General features: G+C 42.4%; 1 non-coding gene across 1 annotated transcript; it reads right to left on the reverse strand.

The window, feature by feature from the left end:
• Positions 1-1,027: 1,027 nt before the first annotated feature.
• Positions 1,028-1,102, reverse strand: Trnal-caa (transfer RNA leucine (anticodon CAA)). The gene has a single exon. It is a non-coding gene; the product is annotated as a tRNA-Leu (tRNA).
• Between the last annotated feature and the right edge of the window lie 16,489 nt (positions 1,103-17,591).

The raw sequence follows: 17,591 nt of genomic DNA on the forward strand, positions 1-17,591 counted from the left end.
CATGAGTAGTGTTACGCGGTGTGACAGTAGTTTATCATCTGCAAAATGTGCAGACCAAATTTCTAAGAGTTGGTTCTCTTTTTGTTATGGTTATCTTGACTCATTTCACATCACTAAAGATTCCTCTCTTTGATGGGATCAATGGAACATAATGAATGAATTAATCAATAACACAGATTGAAGCAGGGATGGTTGTCAAGCTGAAAAGATGGAGCATTGCACCACAGTTGAGGTATTTGCAGAACTGTGTCCAGAAAGTTCAGTGTCAACCACAGTGGAAATCTATATTGTCTCTATCCTTTGCAAACATCTGTCAAGCGCACTGTGAAGGGTACTTCACTTTGTACCACATATTAAAGTTCGTGCCCATTCCATTTGTGTATGGAGCATGAGAAGAATGATTGGTTAAATGCCTACATGAGTGCTGTGACCAATCTAATCTTGTCTTCGTTGTATGCACATAGGAGTTTGAAGTACAGGGTAATTATAATTAAAGTTCCAGTTTCAAAAAACTGTAAGAAAAGAACTGCTGTTCGGAATATTATTGAAGGAGGAGGAAATGTTCTGGAAACTAGATGGCACCTATAAGCGTCATAACATAAATATACTAAGCTACAAACGGCAGATGAGTTGCAGCATGACAGCTATGGTGTGAGTTACATACTAAACCAAGCATACTGTTCAGTGCGCAAGACCGTATAAAACTTCCTGGCAGATTAAAACTGTGTGCCCGACCGAGACTCGAACTCGGGACCTTTGCCTTTCGCGGGCAAGTGCTCTACCAACTGAGCTACCGAAGCACGACTCACGCCCGGTACTCACAGCTTCGTTTCTGCCAGTATCTTGTCTCCTACCTTCCAAACTTTACAGAAGCTCTCCTGCGAACCTTGCAGAACTAGTACTCCTGAAAGAAAGGATATAGCGGAGACCTGGCTTAGCCACAGCCTGGGGGATGTTTCCAGAATGAGATTTTCACTCTGCAGCGGAGTGTGCGCTGATATGAAACTTCCTGGCAGATTAAAACTGTGTGCCCGACCGAGACTCGAACTCGGGACCTTTGCCTTTTGCGGGCAAGTGCTCTACCAACTGAGCTACCGAAGCACGACTCACGCCCGGTACTCACAGCTTCACTTCTGCCAGTATCTTGTCTCCTACCTTCCAAACTTTACAGAAGCTCTCCTGCAAACCTTGCAGAACTAGCACTCCTCCAAACTTTACAGAAGCTCTCCTGCGAACCTTGCAGAACTAGCACTCCAAACTTTACAGAAGCTCTCCTGCGAACCTTGCAGAACTAGCACTCCACAAACTTTACAGAAGCTCTCCTGCGAACCTTGCAGAACTAGCACTCCAAACTTTACAGAAGCTCTCCTGCGAACCTTGCAGAACTAGCACTCCAAAGCACTTGGAAGGTAGGAGACGAGATACTGGCAGAAGTGAAGCTGTGAGTACCGGGCATGAGTCGTGCTTCGGTAGCTCAGTTGGTAGAGCACTTGCCCGCGAAAGGCAAAGGTCCCGAGTTCGAGTCTCGGTCGGGCACACAGTTTTAATCTGCCAGGAAGTTTCATATCAGCGCACACTCCACTGCAGAGTGAAAATCTCATTCTGGAAACATCCCCCAGGCTAAGCCATGTCTCCGCTATATCCTTTCTTTCAGGAGTGCTAGTTCTGCAAGGTTCGCAGGAGAGCTTCTGTAAAGTTTGGAAGGTAGGAGACGAGATACTGGCAGAGGTGAAGCTGTGAGTACCGGGTGTGAGTCGTGCTTCTGTAGCTCAGTTGGTAGAGCACTTGCCCGCGAAAGGCAAAGGTCCCGAGTTCGAGTCTCGTTTGGGCACACAGTTTTAATCTGCCAGGAAGTTTCATATCAGCGCACACTCCGCTGCAGAGTGAAAATCTCATTCAAGACCGTATAAGTTTGGTATTCAGTAGTTGTGGCACTGTTAGGTAAGCCCATTCACCATGATGCAGTCATACCACGTTAGATGAGGAAAATCAGTTTGATTGTCCTAAGGCAAAAAAACCACATTAAAACTAACAATAACATTAGCTTTTAATTTTCCTGAGGCCAAAAACTGCATAAAAAGGCAACAATGACATTTTATTTTAATTGTTGCGAGACTGGCAAAAGATTTGTTTAACATACTGTCCACCATTTTCTGTCACAAGTTGAAATCAAGAAACACCATGTACCACAGCAGATCGGATCATCTCAGAGGTCATGTTTGAATGTGTTGCATAATGTGTGCCCTTGATGCAGTTACTCAGCATATTTTAGATAACTCCACAGCCAGAAGTCACACTGATTAAGATCAGGTTATCTGGACAGCCAGGCTGTAGGTAAATGACAACTGATAATTCTAGAATTTGCAAAATGTTTCTACAGCAGTTGCTTCGCTGGCTGTTCGGTGATATGATGAACAATGCCGTCAACTTGCACCACACAGTTACCTTTGCAGAATGAAGTGCATTTGATTTATGAGCAGGTTTTCTGTTACCCATATTCTGCAGTTCTGTGTATTGACATGTCCTTGGAGATGGAAATAGGTTTTGTCTGTCCACAGAATGTCCCATGGCTATTCAATGTTCACACCCATGTGAAAGAAGTTCTAGAGCAGACATTTGTCTTCCTGTCATGTCGGCATGAAGCAACTATTGAACATCAGTAATTTTCTATGGATAGCAATGCAAAATACCTCATACAGTTTTATGCAAAGTGCTCACTGATAGGTCCAAAGTTCGGCTGACTCCCTGTGCACAGCACATTTACCCACCATCACTGAACCCCTCCTGCAATGCTGTAGCTACATCTCTTACTGGTGCCAAATCAATTGTTTACCTGCCTCTGCCACACTGAACTTCAAAAGAACCTGTTTCTTTGAATTTTGTAATCATTTTCTCCAAATCCTTTGCAGGCACATATATGATGTGTAAAATATTGTACCACATCAATAATTTGTTTGCAGTCTCTCTCAAGAGAATGAATTATTTTTGGAAAAGCAGCATAAATTCAGCAAAGTCTCATTATGTTGACTGAAACTACAATAAAATGTATATTTCAATGAATGACCTATTTCACTGATTAGCTTTCTATGGTTCTGTAACTTTATGCACCTCTGTAACTTTATGCACCTCTTTAAAAGTAATACTTTGATCACAGATTTTTGAAGTCATGAAGGTCTTAGTGCAGAAAATGTAGAAATAAGTGGAGCAGCACCATGTCTCTCTTAAAGAACAGAAGACTTCAGAAATGAAAAACATTTAAAGCTTTCAAAAGATATGAAATATAATTCACTCTGCAGTGATTTACCATAGAACATGTCAAAATGAATCTTAATATGGAAAAGAAAGTAAATAATAAATGGATAGTTCTTGGTGAATCTGATTACATGTTTCAGTAAAACAGCAACCAGATAATCAGGCAAAAACATCTTTGAATTTTAGCCCATTTCAGCTGACAAAAATTTGTCACCACCCTAAATCAGTCTGGATGGATACTAATATATACACATCAAAAACAGTTTTGCATCACCTTGGTTCCAAGAGTCTTGGAACTTGTACAGAAAATTGGAATAGAGATCAACATAAACATATCTCTTCCCTTTTTATTGGTCATGAAAACCACACATTGCATGTTGTACCATACAGCGAGACCTTTCAGGGATGGTGGTCCAGATTGCTGTACACACAGGCATTTCTAATACTCAGAGCACGTCCTCCTGCATTGATGCATGCTTGAATTCGTTGCAGCATACTATCCACAAGTTCATCAAGGCACTGTTGGTCCAGATTGTCTCACTCCTCAACGGCGATTCGGCATAGATCCCACAGAGTGGTTGGTGGGTCACGTCGTCCATAAACAACCCTTTTCATTCTATCCCAGGCATGTTTAATAGAGTTTGTGTCTGGAGAAAATGCTGGCCACTTTAGTTGAGCGATGTCGTTATTCCAAAGGAAATCATTCACAAGATGTGCATGATGGGAGTGCGAATTATCATCCATGAAGACAAATGCCTCGCTAATATGCTGCTGATATGGTTGCATTCACTTATTATACAGGCATGATGGCACCTTCCATGACCACCAGCGGCGTATGTTGGCCCCACATTAATGCCACACCAAAACAGCAAGGAGCCTCCACATTGCTGCACTCGCTGGTCAGTGTGTCTAAGGTGTTTGGCCTGACGGGGTAGCCTCTAAACACGTCTCCGACGATTGTCTGGTTGAAGACATATGCGACACTCATCAGTGAAGAAAGTGATGCAAATCCTGTGTGGTCCATTTGGCATGTTGTTGGGCCGATCTGTACTATGCTCATGGTGTTGTGGTTACAAAGATGGACCTCACCATTGATGTCAGGAGTGAAGTCGCGCATCATGCAGCCTATTGCACACAGTTTCAGTCATAACATGACATCCTGTGGCTGCATGAAAAGCATTATTCAACATAGTGGCATTGCTGTCAGGTTTCCTCTGAGCCATAATTCATAGGTAGCAGTCATCCATTGCAGTAGTAGCCCTTGGGCGGCCTGAGCGAGGAATGTTATTGACAGTTCCTGTCTCTCTGTATCTCCTCCATGTCCAAACACCATCACTTTGGTTCACTTTGAGACACCTGGACAATTCCCTTGGTGAGAGCCCTTCCTGACACAAAGTAATGATGCAGACATGATCAAACTGTGGGTATTGACCGTGTAGGCATGGTCGAACTACAGGCAACATGAGCCGTGTATTTCATTTCTGGTGGAATGACAGGAACTGATTGGCTGATGGACCTCCTCTGTCTAATAGGCACTGCTAATGCATGGTTGTTTACATCTTTGGGCGGGTGTAGTGACATCTCTGAACAGTCAAAGGGACTCTGTCTGTGATGCAATATCCACAGTCAACATCTGTCTTCAGGAGTTCTGGAAACCAGGGTGATGCAAAACTTTTTTTGATGTGTGTAGATCATTCATCAGCGAGGTGGCGCAGTGGTTAGACACTGGACTCGCATTCGGGAGGACGACGGTTCAATCCCGCGTCCGACCATCCTGATTTAGGTTTTCCGTGATTTCCCTAAATCGCTCCAGGCAAATGCCGGGATGGTTCCCTTCAAAGGGCACGGCCGACTTCCTTCCCCATCCTTCCCTAATCCGATGAGACCGATGACCTCGCTGTCTGGTCTCCTTCCCCAAAACAACCCAACCAACCCATCACTATTATTGTCCTCCTTCCCTCTTTGTCATCAGTAATGGGCTAATCCATCACCTATTATGAAAGCTGAAATATAGAAGAAATTAACACACCATTTATCATCATAACAGGTGCAGAGACTGCTCTATTGCAGTTAAGCATGTCCATATTTTAGCTATAGGCTTGATATTAAGAAACAGATAGAAAGGCAGACATTTGACTTCTGTAAGTACATTGGCAACAGTAAAAACTGTAATTATTATGTTTTTATAAATGGAGACCTTTGTAAAATGTTCTGTCATTAACTACTCAGATATGAAGCAGTTTTGCACATATCTCTGCTGGACATTTGTCATTATTGTGGTATGAAAAATTTTACCCCCCCTCCCCTTTCCTGTTTACAAAAGTACTTCTGATCACCCTGGATGTGCTTGTTCTGACATAACACATTTATATAAGTACTTTGATTAAATAGTAATGCTCAGTTTGTTAAATGTAGCAATATTTTAATAATGTTATGATTGTAACGTAATATGCCTTCTTTGCAGGCAAAATACAATAAAAGAGTATGAAGAAAAGATTAAAAAGTCTTTTGTGAAGGTGAACACCATGCTCCAAGAGTCAGTTAGTTATCAAAATGAATTTCATAAATTTCTGAAAAAATATTCTTCTGAGTCACAGAAGCGGTATATGACTATTAAAGAAGAGTAAGTAATTTAATTTATTTCACATATTCTCCACACCAAATTATTGCTGTTGAAGTAAGAGGTTTAAATATTTTATGTTTTTGTGGGCTTGTGTGAAAGAATACTGCTTTAAACCCCATGTTTGTAAATTGTGAATAGTTATAAATTATTAACTGAATAATAATTATAATAATAGAGGGCTTATGACTCTGTAGATAGATGAACCCTTTTCTCCACACTGTTGGAACTTGACCTGGATGGGAAGACCCTAAGACTAGACCATGCAACCCTGAAGCACGTGATGTCTAAATAATGTAATTCCACACTATTCACCCATATCTCACTTCAGTCACTGCACACTCGATACACACATTGTTTCATAACACTTCACTCACTACCCACACAATCACACAAACACACACATACAATGGTGATCTTTGGGCCATTTTCTGTACCGCAGCTTCGCATTTGCTATCTGGAAAAACTGGGTCAGCATCCCTCTATAATGAATGAGATGTTGAGCTCAGAAAGAGGAAGAGGTGTTAGTATTGTGCTGTGCATAGCTTGGGGATAAGTTTTTCTAGAAAAGGAAAAGAGAAGGGAAAAACATAATGTGGAGGTGTTACGTGAAATGTTGGATGTTTTATAATAATTATTATTACAAGGTGTAGAACTTTGCTTCCACTGTTTGCCGATAGGTGGCGACAACAGTAAGTAGTGATCGAAAGAAACAGATCGCAGATGTCAGGCAGTTAGCTTGGACCTCGATCAACATAACCTCATTCAAACATTAGTCGTTTTGTGTCTGCATCATAAAGTCTTTCTTGATTGAAAAGTCAGTTTACAAGCCTAATTCTTGTTGTTTGCGGGAGGTGTTACTGTTTTGTTTCAATATGAAGAAAACAGTGGCTGAGTCTCATTGAATGCTCTCAAGTACGTATGGTAAGGGCGCTATTAGTCAAAGAATGTGTTGTGAGTGGTTTCAGCGCTTCAAGAACGGTGATTTTAACATCATAGACTGGCATAGTGGTGGAAGGGAGAATGTTTTCGAAGATGCAGAATTGGAGACATTGCTGAGTGAAGACTCGCATCAAACTCAAGAAGAATTGTCACAATTATGGGGGATGACACAGCAAGCCATTTCAAAACATCTCAGGCCTATGGGCATGATTCAGAAAGAAGGAACTTGGGTCCCGTGTGAGCTGAAATCAAGAGATGTTGAACAGCATTTGTGTGTTTGTGAACAGTTGCCTCAGAGGCAAAACAGAAGGGATTTCTACATTGCATTGTGACTGGGGACGAAAAATGGTTTCATTATGATAACCCTAAATGCAAAAAATCATGGGGATATCCTGGCCATGCTTTCACATCAACGGCCAAACCGAATATTCACAGCTCCAAGATCATGCTCCGCATTTGGTGGGACCAGCTCAGCGTCATGTACTATGAGGTGCTAAACCCAAGTGAAACAATCACAGGTGCTCATTATTGAACACAATTAATCCGTTTGAGCAGAGCATTAAAAGACAAACGGCCGCAGTACAGTGAGATTCACGATAAAGTGATTTTGCAGCATGATAACACTCGTCCCCATGTTGCAAAGGAGGTCAAAATGTACCTGGAAACATTAACATGGGAAGTCCTATCCCGCCCGCCGTATTCTCCAGACATTGCTCCCTCTGACTATTACTCGTGTAGATGAATGGCGCATGGCCTGGCTGACGAACACTTCCAATCTCATGAAGAAGTCACAGATTGGATTGATTCGTGGATCGCTTCAAAAGATGAACAATTTTTTCGACGCAGGATTTGTACACTGCCCAAAAGATGGGAGAAAGTAGTGGCCAGTAATGGAAAATAATTTGAATGATACATGTGTAACCAATTTGTTTCATTAAAACCTCAAATGTTGGGGAAAAAACTGCAGAAGCAAAGTTGTACACCTTGTATTTATTTGTATAACATTTTTTTTACCAAATCCCTACTCTGTTTTATCTAAGTAATCCTTCAATATATAAATGTATTGCATAACAGGTACTTTTTAGCTGCTCTTTTAAATAAGTGTATTTTTGTAATTTCTTTAATCTCTTTTGGTAATTTATTGTACAGTTTTATTCCTTGGTAGAAATTGCTGTTTTGAGTTTTATGTTTATTTTTCTTGGTAAATGTAAGTAGAGTAGCTCTTGTTCCATGGTCATGGACAGAGCTGTTTGTGCAGTAATTACAAAAGTTATTTTTGATGTGTACAGCTGACTGGTAGATGTATTCACACGGATCCGTTAAAATCCCCAGTGTTTTGAACAGATCTTTACAGTGAGGTTGACTACTATTTTTGGTTATTATTCTTATGGCTCTTTTCTGGAGTTTGAAAATTGTGTTCATATTTTGTGAATTTGTTCCCCCAAAAAAGAATGCCATAGCTAAGATTTAAGTGTACATATGAATAGTATGTAAATAAAAGACACTGCATGTTACACACTGATGATAGGAGTCGAAGGGCATAACATGATGATAACATTCTGTTTGTAAGTTCCTTTGTCTGTTCACACCACTTCAACTGAATCAGTATTCATTCTTAGAAATTTTGCATTTGTTACACAGTCTGTAGAGGTGCCATCTACATTTAATTTAACATTGACATTTTCCCTCTTCAAACTGAAATTCATTGCATTAGTTTTCTTTATGTTCAATGTCACTTTATTGTTTATTGATGAATCGTAAACTTCCTTGAGAGTTTCATTTGCATTCTCTACAAGGAGTTCTCTTGTTTTCTCAGTGACTATCATATTGCTGTCATCGGCAAAGAGTATTTTTTCGCCATGAATGCGTCCTAAATGAAACTGTTTGAGAGTGGATGGAACTGCTGTCACCAGAAGCTGAACTGAAAGTTGGCTACAAGAAAGATAACCTCAATGTACCGTGCTAGCTTTTGCTGATGACCTCACCTCACCTCACTGGCAATCAGTATAGAGGAGGCTACTTAGAATATACAAGGCCTCTACCATATGTAGCAGGTAAGACTGACCTGAAGATCAACATCCAGGAGAATGAATTAATGACCAAAATCAAGGCACCCCCTCTACAATCCCACTAGAAGGCATCACCATAAGAAAAGTATCTACAATCAAGTGCCTAGTAGAGTGGATCTGTACAAACCAGAGCAAGAACCTGGTGATAGATACAAGATGCACCAAATCAGAAAAGAATTATCACTTCTGCAGAAGTATCTACTCATCCAAGTGCTTCTCCAAGAGCCTCAAATGCCGACACTACAACTTGGCAGTAAAACACTCTGTTCTGTATCCATCTGAATGCCTCATAATGGCAAGATGGGGCCCAGACAGGAAACTGGAAATAAAGGAGTGGAAAAGTTTGAGAATTATACTAGGATGTGTAAGAGAAGAGGTGGGTGCATACAGAATTTGGTGCAACGACGAGCTGTACAAACATCAGGAGGACTTGTAGTGTGAAAACGAAAGGTGATTTGCTTTTAGTGGGAACATAACCTGCATGAATCCCTGCAGACTCACCTACAGGATCTTCAAAGTAACAGGTAGAGGGAAAGCCTACACATCATAAAGTCAGATTTGGAATAACGGAGATCAGACTGGACAAACCACAAGGCTGACTGTGGTTCCAGAGAGTTATCCAGCAGGGAGTTTTCCCAGTGTTCATTACCAGTAAGAAGGCCACAGGAACAAAGTGGATGGAGGAGAGGAGGCTGGCTCACAGGTGAAAGATAGACTACTGGAAGATGTAAAAAAAAATGCTGGAAGATAGATACAAACCCTTTGGTCCTCAATAGGTCCAAATGACGAAGAAGAAGAAGAAGAAGAAGAGTAGGGGCAATCTGTTGACTTGTCCTATAAATGATGAATTCTATAGTGATGAATTCTAAAGTAGGATGTGACTCAACCCTACCATTCTGTGAAGGTTATATGCAAAAAATAAAAGTCTGATCTAAGAACAATATATGAAGGAATAATATAATAATACCATGAGCTGGGGTGAATGCAGTGTGGTGTAGTGGTTAGCATTGCTGATGGGCATGCTGCAGATTGCCAGTTCAGTCCTTACCACTAGCAATTGTTTGTTATTTAGTATCTATCATTGCTGGAAGGTTCTTGAAATGTCTTATTGTTGTGGTCCTCAGTCCAAACACTGGTTTGATGTAGCTCTCCATACTACTCTACCCTGTGCACACCTCTTCATTTTAACTGTTGCAACATACATCCTTCTGAATCTTCTTACTGTATTTATCACTTGATCACCACCAGCCAAACATGCCAGGAAGAGTGTTCTCAGCCAACTCTGAATTTTGCCACAGCCTAAAATAACACCCAGCACCGACCAATGCAGGTACCATCAACTCCTACACCAGGTAGAATGCCCCACAGGAGAACTGATCTTTGGAGGAGGGAGGACAACATATCTGTGTTTTTTCTACTGTGGATGTGCTGGATAGGCTGTAGAATACTGAAGAAAAAGCAGGCAAGTTTTACACAGATATCACACCACCAGATACCAACCATCATAAAAGTTCTGTTCACGGCAGTCAACTGCAGACAATTATAGTTGACCTGTGAGATGAAGTCCATGGTTGTACTCTAGATGAGATCGCCTGCAAACATGCAGTAACCATTCCCCATTGCAATTCAGAGGAACCAGCCACTCACCTAGCTGCTGACTTTAGGAAAATTAAGTGAGTGAGGTGGAGATGAGGCTGCCACAAAAGCATGAACGACAGTCAGCAAGATGTCAGGAGATCTCGTTGACATCACCATAGATGGTCATCCTGTTTGAGCGTTCCTTCTCTGTAATGTCAGAAACTTATCGTCATCAGCTAATGAAGTCTACATTGTGTGATGCAAATGCAAAAGTACTGAAAGTCACAAACAGGAAATGCATCCAGCTGAAAGGACTATGTGTTGCATGATGTCAATGAAAGAACACAGACCTTAAAATATGTCTTTGTATCAGAATGTAACTGTAATGTTATTCTGTGATGGAAGATCAGAGCTCCAAATTGACAAAGCTGTTCCAACAAGCACACATAATAGAGATTGCTCTGAGCAGTTGTTTGCCATTGAAGGTATTGTTACCCTTGTGTTATCAATGAAATGAGTCCCAGTTGTCAAACAAGATCCTTAGATAAATTCTGAAAATTTTGTTGATTGCAGCCTCATGAAGATTGTTGTAACTAATTTGCTGTAGTTCAAAAGTAACAATGAAGTAAATAATTACAATATCAAAAGGAAAAAATTACATTCTTTACACCACTCTACGGTTGGCTTTAGCACCAAAAGGGGTGCTCAGTTGTGCAACCAAAGCTTTGATCACTTACCCAGTAATTTAAAATGTCTGATAGACAGCAAAGTAAAATTTGAAAACACAATGAAAAATTTTCTCCTTGACAATTCCTTCAATTCTGTTGAAGAATTTCGATTATTATAATGTGTTGTGCATAGAAATGGCTTTTTCTACATAATTACAATTTACCATGCAGATTATCCATGAAACATGAAACGAACTAACAAAAAGCTACTCAGTTTCACGAAAGCAATGTACATGCCAGTGACGATCATCAGCACTGTATGTGGTCAAGGAGAACTTTGGATTACTGTCACAAGCAGCCATAACTCATCCCTAAAGGTATGTGCACAGGGACAGCTGAACCAGACCAGGAAGGACAGCTTAGTAACATTGACAAAGAATCATGCTCGGCTAATACTACAGATAAAGTAGGGAAGGAAGCTACTATTGAACTGCTAATAGGATTGGCCTGAATGAGGAACAATGTTGGCAACTGTTAGCCATTCTGCATCAATTTTCAGATGCTTTCAAATTTGGAGTGGAGAAAAGAGAGACCGAGCAGCCCATGTTAAAATACAGTATCAACAGCAGGGATCGCCCACCAATTAGCAAGTGTTTGTATAGGTTGTCACCAGCTAAATGACACATACATTGGCAGGAAGTGAAGAAGATGCTGGAAGGTGACACTGCTGAACCTTCAGAGAGCCCTTGTTCCTCTTCTATGGTCCTTGTGAAGAAACACCACATGTGGTGTTTTTGCATTCACTACTGACAACTGAGCAAAATCATGAAAAAGATGTCTACCCGTTGCCTCACATTGATAACACCCAAGACTGTGTGAAACGGCCAAAGTATTTCTCAACTGTGGGCATGCAGACAGTCTACTAGCAAATCGAGGTTGACAAGGTTGACCTTGAAAAGGCTGCCTTCATAACACTTGACAGGCTGTATGAGTTCAATGTTATGCTGTTTGGACTATGTTACACTCCAGCCATCTTGGAGAATATGATACATCTTGTTCTGACACCTTAAATGGATGAGTTGTCTTTGCTATCTGGATGACATTCTCATTTTTTAAGACATTTGAAGATGATCTAAGTTACCTGAGAAACATATTGAAGTGTGTCCAGACTGCAAGTTTCCAACTGAATCTGAAAAAAGTGTAAGTTCTTTGACCAAGTAATAAAAATCATGGACATCTAGTGAATGATGATGGAGTCCTTCCCTACCAAAAAAAGAGTAGTTGCGTATTTTCCAAATTATTTGCATATTCGTGAAATGAGAAATTTTCTCAGGCTATGCACGTAAAGGATTTCTGACCAGGGATGCCTTGTGCAATAACTGCAGGGAGATGGCAAATTAGAAGATAACTACAATGGCGTGGAGTTTCCTCCGTCATCAACAATGCCGTTGTGGACTCTTTCAACATCGTCAGTGATGTCACATGCTATGAAATCTTTTTTTACGTTCATCTATAACAAACCAATTATGAGTGCTGTGCCTAAATTTGTGACTCACAGTGCTTCGTATGTACAACCTCCTGTAACATGTAGTGTGCAACAGTGCCCCAACACTATGAACCTCACAGACTTTTCGAGCCCACAGATCACTTGGAGCTCACTATATATTGCTGATAAATCGGTTTTGGACTCATTCTCTCCCCACCCACTACAAGACTAACTACAGAAACAGATGGGTACAAATTTCAGTGACAATTACTGGTTGGACAGTCATCCCACCCCGATTGTTTCTGCAGCCCTGGCTGCGCCTGCCGCGCCTCCCGCGCCAGCCGTGTTTAAACCAGCCGCCGCGAATGCCGCGAGTGACAGCTTCATAAACACTCCGCCAGTCCCATCCACTGTGCTATCAAATCTGTTACATCCACAACACAAGAGTGAGAAAATTCCTAAATTACCAAGGTTCACGATGGACAATCCGCATACATGGTTTATTTTGGCAGAGACTATACTCACTGCCCTAAACATTGATTCAGACAGTGCTAAATTTATTGCACTCGCTAATGCCCTAGAGGACCACGCTGAGTGGGTACAGGACTTAGTGCTGTTGGCGGCTCCCACAAATCGTTACCCACTGGCAAAACAACAGATCTGCGAACGTCTAGCTAAGACTACGCAAGAGTCTGTTTTATACATACTGCAAGATGTACATCTCAAAGACTCGACTCCTTCACAACTGTGGCGACATATCAGAGCAGTCTTCGATAGCAAAACTATGCCAGATGAAGCTTTACTTTCTTTCTTGGCTGTAAAGCTGCCATAAGCTATCCAACTGCAGCTCCTATCACACGATCAGGAACCTCTACAAGCGAAATTATTGCTGGCTGACACCACATATAAGATAATCAACAGAAGAAAGTTATCTACGTGTGCCCCTCTCGATATTACACCTCCCCCATGTGGCAGAGGCCGATCTTTCCAAAACAACAGACAGATTACACTGGCTGAGCACCAGATTCCACACCGTCCTTCACCATCCCATACCACAGCTTCAAGTGACATCCTTCACCTGGTAACAACACAGGATCAGCAAGTTTATCCTCTCTGCTGGTATCACTCCGTTTACGGTAATACAACCAGGAATTGCCGCTCACCCTGTGCAATGGGCCCAAACACGCGCGGCGGGCCACTATAGGCGCACCAGTCCACACTGTGACATCAAGTTGCCTAACAGGTCACAGGCTAGTACTTCCGAATTATTCTCTCAGACGTTTGTATATCCAGGGTATAGCTTCTCAGAAATTGTTTTTAGTGGACACTGGTGCCGATGTGAGCGTCATTCCACGTTCAATGGTCACTTCTACAATCACGCATTCGCCTCACCAAATCAGAGCAGCCAACAATTCCTCATTAAGGGTTTATGGTGTAACGCAACTTCGAATTTACTTCGCTGATACACATAATTATGAATGGACATTTTTGGTAGTAGAAATCGACGAGCCAGTATTAGGATTGGACTTCCTAACTGCTCATAACTTTTCTTTGGACTTAATTACACCTGCCCTCTGCTCAGTGGATTTTAAACAAAAATTTTCAGCGAGATTTTCCCCATCCATGCTGACAGAATGCAGCTCGAATACGTCCTGTCAACAAGACAAAGAGACAGTTTCTATTCTATCTGAGGAGGTCAAAGCTGCCGTAGTGAACTTTAGTTACGCAACGCCTTGAAATCGACCAACTGTCCGAAGACAATGCAAAGCTACTTCAGTGTTGTGATGTCCTGGCTGATGAACTGTGTGGGTTTCGAGAGGAGATCAAGATTAAAAGTAATAACACGCACGAACTACACCGGACCTGCATACCGCACCGCTGATTATACGCAGCCACAGCAGCACCTGCCACGACCCGGACAGCGAAGACGGCAACCCAACCAGCAACCCCACACCCTGCGCTTCACTGTCCGCCTTTCATCAAAACACAGAGGCAACAGCTGTTACAGGCGACGCCGTGTATGCGTGCGCAACGATTCCTTCGTGCAGTAACACTATAGTCAGTGGAACCCCACCGGCTGTCGCACAGCGCAGCTCCGCGGACAACACTGCAGCTTTCACTGGACTACCGTTCAATGATAACGTATTTCAGGTTAGTTCCCTTTCATACTTACCGCGCAACAACGATAACGTTGCTCCTTCCTACGTCCCTCCACGTATTTCAGCCACACCTATTCACAAAATCAAGGCCATTACTACGGGCATCTGTCACAGGCTTAACACAACTGAGGGACCACCTGTCCGTTCTCGCCCCCAACGCCTCAATGCATAAAAACTTACCGCTGTCAAAGAATGTATTAATGAACTTTTACGCTTGGGTATAGTCCGCCCCTCAGACAGTGCGTGGTCTTCCCCAATACATGTCGTTCCAATAAAGGACAATTCCTTTCGACTCTGTGGAGACTATAGGCGTTTGAACGCCAGAACAATTCTTGATAACTACCCTGTCCCACACCTCCACGACTTTCCACAATCCATGTTCGGTGCCAATTTTTTCTCTGTGTTAGACTGCAAAAAGGCATACCATCAGATTCCGATGCACCCGGAAGATATCCCCAAAACCGCTATCATCACCCCATTTGGACTATACGAATATTTGTTTATGGCTTATGGATTGAAGAATGCCGCCCAGACCTGGCAAAGATTCATTGACACCATTCTACATGGCCTTAATTTTTGCTATGCCTACCTAGACGGCATTATTATTTTCTCCACAACTGCCAAGGAATACAAACAACACCTCCAACAGGTTTTTGATAGATTGGCACGACACGGAGTTGAGATTAACCATGACAAATCCCAACTGGAGAAGCCAGAGGTTATTTTCCTGGGACATTTGGTCAATAATGAGGGCATTCGTCCCACCTCAGATAGAGTACAACAAATATTTCACCTTCCCCTCCCTCAAACCTATAAAGAGTTACGTAGATACCTCAGAATTGTAAATTTTTTTAGACTCCACATTCCACATGCGGCATCTCTTCAAGCCCCTCTCACTGAGGCCTTAAAAGGAAAGAATACCACAGGTGACAGACACATAGAATGGGATCAGACCATGCAGCGAGCCTTTGACTCACTTAAGTACACCTTGGTGAACGCTATTACCCTGTCTCACCCCCACCCTGACACCTCCCTGACAATAACCACAGACGCTAGTGATAATGCCATTGGCGCAGTTTTGCAACAGACCCTACCAACAGGTACTACACCCCTGCGTTTCTTTTCAAAAAAGCTCACCGAAACGCAAAGAAAGTGGTCCGGTCCGCATTTGATGGTGAACTTTATGCCATTTATGAGGCCGTAAAGTACTTTCGTACAGATATTGAAGCCCGACTTGTGACAGTTTACACAGCTCACAAGCCCCTTGTCGAGGCTCTCTGCAAACCAGCATTAGATGTACTACCCAGAAGGTTTCGCCATATGGATTTGGTATTACAATATGTTTCAGACTTTCAATATATCAGGGGTAATGACAGTGTTGCAGCAGACTACCTGTCATGCCTGTCCTCCCTGAAGACAGCTATTGATCCTCACCACTTACACGAGCTCCAGCTATCTGACCCAGAGATACAGCACCTTCCCTCTGACTCTGATACTTCCTTACAAATAGCTCTACTTCCCTTCCCTAATGATGATTGCTCTTTCTATTGTGGCATTAAAACAGATCATCCTCATCCTATAGTCCATAAAGCTCTTAGGAAAGATGGTTTCGACACAATCCACAATCTAGCTCACCCGAGCATTCACGCGACTACGCGCCTCATTACAGAGAGGTACGTTTGGTCTAATGTAAAAAGAGATTGTAATCGGTGGGCGAGAGCATGCATACCTTGCCAGAGAGCCAAAATACACAAACATACTAAACCCCCATTAGGCAAATTTACTGTGCCCTCAGGTAGATTCCGTCATGTCCATTTGAACATCGTCGGTCCGTTACCGATATCTAACAACTTCCGTTACTTACTGACCATGATAGATTGTACCACACGTTGGGCCGAGGCTATCCCCATCGCGGACATTACGTCCGACACTGTAGCTAACGCTTTTGTCCACCATTGGCTTTCTCGTTTTGGTTGCTCTACTTCACTTACCACAGACCAGGGGAGACAGTTTGAATCTAATCTGTTTAATCGCCTCTTTCAACTGTGTGGTATCAACAAATTTAGAACTACAACCTATCACCCGCAATCTAACAGCCTAATAGAACGAGGGCACCGTACCCTGAAGGTCGCTCTCATGTGTCATTCTTCCTCTTGGACTGAGGCACTCCCCTGGGTCCCTTTAGGTTTGAGGACGGTTTTCAAAGAAGACCTTAAAGCGTCACTTGCTGAGATGGTATACGGAGAAAACCTCGCACTTACGGCAGATTTTCTTGATGATCCTCCTCTACTTCCCAAGGATCAACTTCCCGAGTTGGTACAACAGGTTCGACAGCATATCACCAAGTTACGTTTTCCGCAACCTCGATCGCATGCTATTCCTCCGGTTTTCATTCACCCACACCTCAGTTCTTGTAACTATGTGATGCTTAGAGAAGACGCCATGCGTCCACCCCTTGCTCCACCCTACACTGGCCCATACCGGGTCCTGTCACGCTCTGAAAATACTTACACGATCCTCTTTAAGAACAAACCATCTGTCGTGTCCATTGAGCGCTTGAAAACAGCATGGATCCTTAACAACACCGACATACACGATAATGAATTTGTTTTGCAGGAAACTTCAGAGGCGTGTACTCTCCCTTCTCCACAAGCTAATCAAAACACTCTCTGCAAGTCAGGGCCCCCTTCTTCTATACGTCACGCCTCCGAGTGCCAGCAGTAATGAACCAGTGTTTCGAGTGAACTTGAGTGACTATGATGTGGACTCTATAAAAATACATTTTGTGGACACTTTTCTTTTTTTATTTGAAATTCA

The sequence above is a fragment of the Schistocerca serialis genome, chromosome 8, assembly GCF_023864345.2.
Source record: "Schistocerca serialis cubense isolate TAMUIC-IGC-003099 chromosome 8, iqSchSeri2.2, whole genome shotgun sequence".
NCBI lineage: Eukaryota > Metazoa > Arthropoda > Insecta > Orthoptera > Acrididae > Schistocerca > Schistocerca serialis.